The 7,384-nt window shown below is 41.3% G+C and overlaps 1 long non-coding RNA gene across 1 annotated transcript; it reads left to right on the top strand.

Moving 5' to 3' along the window:
* Positions 1-2,175: 2,175 nt before the first annotated feature.
* LOC125517500 lies at positions 2,176-7,384 on the top strand. The gene is made up of 4 exons (XR_007287636.1): positions 2,176-3,856; positions 4,224-6,707; positions 6,816-6,870; positions 7,022-7,384. It is a non-coding gene; the product is annotated as an uncharacterized LOC125517500 (long non-coding RNA).

Here is a 7,384-nt window from a genome sequence, read left to right as displayed (position 1 = left end):
ACTCGCGAAAGCCGAAAGACGGCATGCGTGCAAGCCCAAGAGACGTGTATCCGTGCAAGCCCAAGGGACGTGTATCATCTTTCACGGTCGACTACGAGAGCTAGCTACGACAATAACACGTGTCCTCCTGCACAATGTCCAAAACGATCTATCAGTCACGGACGAGGAATCATACCGAGCCAAAGTGCATGGAAGCGAGCACACTGCCCTACGCCGTACTACGCCGTTAAAAAAGGAGTGATCGATGCATCGACTTGTGTAAACAAACCAACGCTCTCGGCCTGCCACCGTTAATCCATTGTTCGATGTTGACAGGGAGTCCACGTGTGACACGTACCGTACAGTCCGGAATCGCGGTCACGGGATCTCCCACGAATTTTTATTTACTCCGTTTTCATTTACTCCGCATATTAGAGTTGACTGAAATCAAACTTCGTAAAATTTGACTAAGTTTATAAAAAATAATATAAACATTTATCATAACAAATTTATACTATGTGAAAGTACATTCAATAATAAATTTAATGATGTTGATTTGTTATCGTATATGTTAATATTTTTATTTATAAAATTAATTAAAGTTTACAAAGCTTGACTTTGACCAAAGCTAATACGCGAATTAAATAAAAACGGAGGGAGTATTTTCCTCCGGCTTTGCATGTTCCTGTCAGCCCGACTTTGCTATTGGCCACCTTTTTCCACACAACTTGTCAAGAGCGAGCGCTGCATTTGTCTTTTGACGCATGCATGCCTATGATAGTCGATCAATTAGACATGGCCAATGCATAATCCTAGGGTGATGCCTTACATGCCATGTAGGATCGGATAACAAAAAAAATAAGTTTGGATGGACAAGCAGGATCCTTTTCAGAGAAGGGATGCATGTGTAGTGAGAGTCACTTTCTATTCTTTGATGAGACCCATTGATAATAGCTTTCATTGAAGAGAAAAATCAACACATATGCCTCAAATTACTTTTTGTCATGAGGCATATGTATCCATATGCCACCATTATACTGCCCTAAAGCTAACCAAACAAAGTTATGAACTTTGTTCGTGCTTTCCTTCCATACCACGCACATGTACCTGGCTCGCCGTGAAAGGGGCGCGCTGCCTTGGCGAAGCTACCAATGTTCGTCGTCACCGAATAACGGGAAGCAACCTATTACGTCCGTCCCTTTTGAGCTTCGGCAAAGAAAAATGAAATGCTCAAGTGTGCATCTTCTTTCCGAGCGATGAAAGTCACGTCGACGTCAAGAAGATCTATCCATGGATCCGTACGTTGGAGCAGGCGGTCCGGGCTAGATTTTTCACTGTCGTGTGTGTGGCCGAGCAGTAGCCCATGTCGTACTGTGTGTAAAGAAATAGTGCGATGAACAGTAATGATTGTTGTTGATTGATGTTGATGATTTACATATTTATATCCTTGGAAGGTATGTGTCACACAGACACAATGTTTACAAGAGGCACCATCCGAACGATGCGTCAGTTATATTAGGATGCGATCGCTCGGGAGAGAAAACGGCTGTCGGTTCCACACGCAGAGATTCCAATTAATTAAACTAATTAATTAATCATAACACTCCCTCCATCTCTGCCTTTATTATTCTTGTAAACGTCGTCATCAACATCTTGATCACCGTCTTTTCAAAAAGAAAAACGTCTTGATCATCATCATCACGATTAGTCTCCTTCAAAAATCCTGTAGGAAAAATATAAGGAGATATGTAAAACATGCCACCAAAAACTTCTTCCAAAAACCCAATGAGAAAATAAGAAGAAACTGACATATCACAATGCATGCATTACTATTGCCTCATTAAAAACCTTTCATAAAAAAACAATTAGGAAAAACTTATAAAGGAAAAGAGTGCAATATCAAAGATTGGAGGATCACAAACAGATTATCATTCAGGGAGACACTCCCCCTAAACTTTGCAAATCCCGAAGTCGTTTCACCAATTTCATTGATGTACTTCTCAAATAGAGAACTTGGTAATGAATTTGTAAACAAATCAGCAAGATTGTCACATGAACTTTGTTTGTAAAATATTTATCTCTGCTCCTAATGGACGACTTGGTGAATAGTCTTTGCGGTTTAATTTCGCTAGGTTTTTTCATCATCCTCCCACCTCTGTGCTCCCTGTTGGTTTTCCCCCTCCGCATCACTAGGTCCAACTCCTCCCTCTCCCTCGGTCTCGCCTCTCCTATCGTTCGATGTCGCTCAATCCTCTCTAGGGTTCGCCGCCCGCCGCCGTCCCTCGCCGTCCTGCTCCGCTGTCGCCCCTCCCTCCACCTACCTCGCCCCTGATCTAGGGTTCGCCTCCCGCCGCCGCCGCCCCCGCCGCTCTGCTTCGCTGTTGCATGTCCCTCCGCCTGCCTCGCCCCCTCCCCTACACTCACCCCTGCGGCCCTGCCCGATCTGGATCTGGATGAGGTGTTGCCTCTCGTTCCTCTCATCGCGTCCCTTGTGCCAGCCATGGAAGAAGGGGAGGGAGAGCAAAGCGGACAGCGGTGGCCATGTGCCAGCGTTGGCAGGACGAAGATGTGTGAATCAAGGAGTCCCTGCATCTACCCGCGACCCTAGAATAGCCGCTACCGCTGTGACCTTTCTCCATGCCGTGAGCTTCGAGGAGTCTGGCGGCGCCATCACGCCGGCCTCTGTCCAAGAGGTCATCGCGCTCAACGGGCCCTCACTCCTCGGCTCCGCCTGCGGAGGTCGTCGACGCCATCGCAGGGTGCCGCTTTGAGGCCGGGGTTGAAGCAGCCACCGAGGAGGCCATCTTGACGCAGATGTTGCAGGCACTCCTGACGTGCATGCGCTCCCCTGCAATTGACCATTGCTATTTAATTTATTCAGGGCTCCCCTGCAACTCCTAGAGCAAGTTAATGAAATTGAAACTTTCTAAATTTTTCTAACATGTGGGAACAAAGATTATATAAGTTAAAAGAATAACCTTGATGAAATCTCAGCGGTCAATGAAAACACCGTATTCTACTATATGTCATTTCTGCTCTTGAGCGGCCTTTGTAGTTTTTCATAACAAGAACTCACAACACTGTACTTCATAAGTCACAAAGTTATCATCCTGAAAAATAGTTATGATTGTGTGCATCACTTACGCTTGAGACCGAAGGTCTTTCTCTCTTTTCCGAAAAAAGTCATCCTGAAAAATAGTGATTTGTGTGCTCTCGTTAATGATGATTCATCATGTTACCATTCATACATCCTTGTTTGGTTTAGTGGAGCCATTTTTTCAATCACCATGACAAGTAGAATTACCAACTGAAACTGAGAGAACCGCTGCAAACCTGGTGGTAATTGTAGTGGTGCTCGTAGCTTATCATCAATCTGCCATTATTATTTGTGTGTATGTGTTCAAAACGACCACTCTAGGGATTCTGGATTTGCTCCTGGCTGCGCCGTCGGGTTTCTTGCGGTTTTGTTTCATTTGAGTTCTGCTGTTCATACATAGTCTAATTTGCCAACATCGGTCTTTTAATAATGCTTTCAACATGGACAATCTGATGCGAGCAAGTTTCTTGCCCTATCCATGCGTCAACCAGCAATTTCTTGATCCAGGTGCCACATGGCCTATAGGGAAGCAGAAGGGCGTCAACATCGGCACCGGTCGCCGCAATGTGGAAGGAAACAGGCGGGTGCTCAGGGACATCGGCAACGTCAACGCAAGGATTGAATCATGTTCTATTTTTCGTTCCTCCATTCTTTGTACTGAACTGAATCTGGTCTTGTTCGCTGCAACAACAAGATCCAGCTGCCGTCGGGATCAATCGCCCAATCTCCAGAAGCTTGGGGGCCCAGCTCTTGAAGAAGGCTCAGGCCAATCCATCTAAGGTACAAACAGAACCCCCTTTCCTCTCCTGTATGCTGCGAAAGCAATTTAAAGATGCCATCAACGTTTTGATCCTACATTTGCATGAGTTCTTAGGTTTTTCTTAACTTATCATTGCTGGAGGAACTAAACAAACACTCTACGAAGTATCACTAACACTAATCTGCGACCACTCAAATTTTATCTCATCTCTTATCTGACCTGCGTCTTTCGAAGCTAGCCGGAGGAACCGGAGTTGCTGCGCGTGTAAGTAGGTCCATTTGTATCTAGGTGTGATGTATTGTTAATGTTTGTTTTATTATGACAACTCTCTTGTAACATTACACGCTTTCTCCTTCTATAAAAAATAAGCAATTTGCATGCTCTCAGAAACAAGGTGGGGTTAGTACAAGGTCATGGAGAAACTATGCCTACCAGGAGAAGGTACGCAACACATTTTGCTGAACCTATGCCTACTAAGGTCAGGGCCTCCTCTCCTCTTTCCCATAGGAAATCAAATCCTCGCTAATTATGATATTACATATAATTTTTTGGCAACTCCTAATAATCTTTTGCATTCTTTTAGGGACCAAAAAATTTCAACATCACATGCAGTAAACAAAGGATCATTTTCCACATTCTGTTTTCTTCTTGACATTATATTAGCTGTATGAATCCCTTTTGCAATGATATTAGCTTGTGGCTTTCCAAATGCAAGTCATGCCAGTTGTTCTTCCTCTAGAAAATGCAAGGATTTCTGTCATTTTCATCCATGCCCGTGGGAAAGAAGTGTTGCAACTATAAGTAATCGAATGTATCTCCTAAATACGAAGAAGATACGAGAAAGAAGACTCACTGATACACGGCTTCAGAGGTAAATTTCCTTGACTTTGAATAATATATTTTGCGACTTGGCTGTATTAATTGTTGTTCTGAGATGATTCATTTTACCTTAAAAAATATTGTCCTTCAGGTGTGACATCTTCGGCACTACAAATGGATGATTGTTTATGTGTGTATTACAGTAGTTTTCAAGTAGATCTCCCATTCTGTTAGTGCCACTTCTAGACAACACATTGCTTTATCACTTGCTTTTCTGCTTACTTGCTTAGATATTATAGCAGTACACTATAGGGCCCAAAGCATTACCTGTCATCAAACTGGCTAATAATAGAACTTTGTTCAGTAATGGCAAACTAGAGGAAGGAATCGAGAGAAAGACATGCTATGATATACACGCCTTTAATTTCAAGGCATGTATGAACTGGATCAAGGCACAATTGGTTTTGAGTCGTTCGGTATGAACTGGTTGAAGGCAATTGTTTTGAGTCGTTCCATACTTAGATCCACCGAACACACCTCCATGAGCACATCTGTCATTTGATCTAGGTCCCCGTACATGTACACGTTGCCCCTTGGCCAAGGTTCACATATTTTTTTAATTAAATATGTGCTGCAAACTCACCATTATATCTATGGACAACATAGCCTAGGATGTCCTCCAGATTTGATCTACTTTGCAAAATATGTAGCTATGACATATATAATATTCAGAGGATATCTCTCACTATTGTCAAAAAATTATTCGAGAAAAGTATAGTCCGAAATTTCTATGATAGATTTTTGTTAGATACACAAATATGTGCGTTTTTGTCCCTCTTTTTACCTATGATGAAGAACCGATGTAGAGCTTCTTATCACTTTTTTTAACTTTTAGAATGGACATATCGATACGGAGACAAGGAAATACACAGATTTTAAAACACTCATCAGTTCAAATATTACTTTGCCAAAGATCTGCTGGGAAACATCATAGCTGGGTGACAAAGGTTATCCCTATTGTTATTCCATATAGATCTTTTGCTTATCTGTCATTATAGATCATGTTTTGTTGGATACTGAAAGTATTACGTTCGGTGTACATAGCTAATGTGCATGATTTTAGTTTGTGAGTCATCCATAATTTTTGCAACCTTGGAAGTTATATTATGTTGTTGTCTTATACTTCAAAATAGCAGTTTGGACTATTTAACAAGAAAAATAAAACATATAGCTGCACGCAAAAAATTATTTATTTTACGAAGTAATCTTGTATTATGCCAAATATTTAGTGACAGTTATTTATCACATGAAGGTATTGAAAACTAGAGAACAGAAAAAGCTTATAGTCATCACCAGGAAACAGTTATCATAGATGTTGATGTTAGAATCTTAGGGTTTTCGGTCTACCCCCTAATTCCTCTGCGCTTATCCGTGGTGCCGCTCACAATTCGCATATCTGAGGCTAGGGGGTAGGGACCTTCTTATACTGTCTTTCCAAAGAGTCCACCTCTTATACAGATATAAGATTCCTAGTCTTTTCCACTAGTTTCCGGGATAGAGTCCAGATCAAATTACCAACCACGATCATATTTGTCTGTTTGACGGATTCTACCCGTTTTGTCCCCGGGGCACACGCTTGTGAGCAACGCGCCATAATAGAGTGTAAATTCCTCTAATTATGTAGATCAACATTAGGGCTATAATCTAACTATATGATCTAGCTCCTTCCAATCTTCAGTGTACCCGGGTAGTCATTCCAATATAAATAGTATATTGTATTCCACTGATAATCGACCAGCTTCCTTAAGCATATGTTACTTAAGTACATTCCAACAAGTGATAATTTTCCATGCTAAACATGTAAAACAATTCCATGTACAAATACATGTATAATTCCATAATGAGGTATTCCGGATATTTAACAATTCCAAGTAATTTGAATATAGTTGCAGGACGCATAATTCCAACAGTTGATGCTGTCGGTGATAGGAGAAAAGTAATTACTTTCATCGGAGGCCTTGATTTATGTGGTAGACGATACGACATACCTAGGTACCCTTTGTTTCGGTGTCTTCAAACTTTGCACAAGAAGGATTATTACAATCCGAACTTTGCTGTAAATGTCTGACTCCTTTGTCTTGTACTTGTGTATTTTTGCAGCTTCTCATGTAACAGTTACTCGAGTCTAATTTTTTACAGGAGTAGGAAACTTATGGTGTGTTCTCTTCTTAATCATCGTAATGATATCATCTTAGGGCACGAAGAGTAGTTGCATCTTCTCCTATGCTTAGTCTTAATTTGAATTGCTATTCTGAAAGTTTTATTTGGGGAAATTGAAAGTAATTATCCTTGTTCTCTGTCAGCAGGCAGATGATGCCTGTGCCCCAAGGGAACCATGGCATGACTTGCATTTGAAATTTGATGGTCCAACAGCTTATGACATTATGCAGAATTGTTGGCTGAAGGCATCGAAACGCCATGGCAATACTGAGAAATATCCTCTGAATATTCCGGAGATGGACCCATGATCCAGATTTGGAAACATTGATGGATGGATAAATTTGAGGATTTGATCCATTATTAGCTAATTATATAGCTTATAATCTTATAGCTAATGACACAAGTGCTCTGTTTTAAAAAAATTAGTGGAAGAAGTACTTATCTCTGTCTCTACTTTGTCGGTGACAAGTTCAACTTTTTCATATTGATGGATAAAGTTGTGTTGGTTT

The sequence above is a fragment of the Triticum urartu genome, chromosome 6, assembly GCF_003073215.2.
Source record: "Triticum urartu cultivar G1812 chromosome 6, Tu2.1, whole genome shotgun sequence".
Taxonomy (NCBI): Eukaryota; Viridiplantae; Streptophyta; class Magnoliopsida; order Poales; family Poaceae; genus Triticum; species Triticum urartu.
Note: the sequence above shows the minus strand (reverse complement) of the source record. Positions and strands in the feature narration are given on the sequence as shown.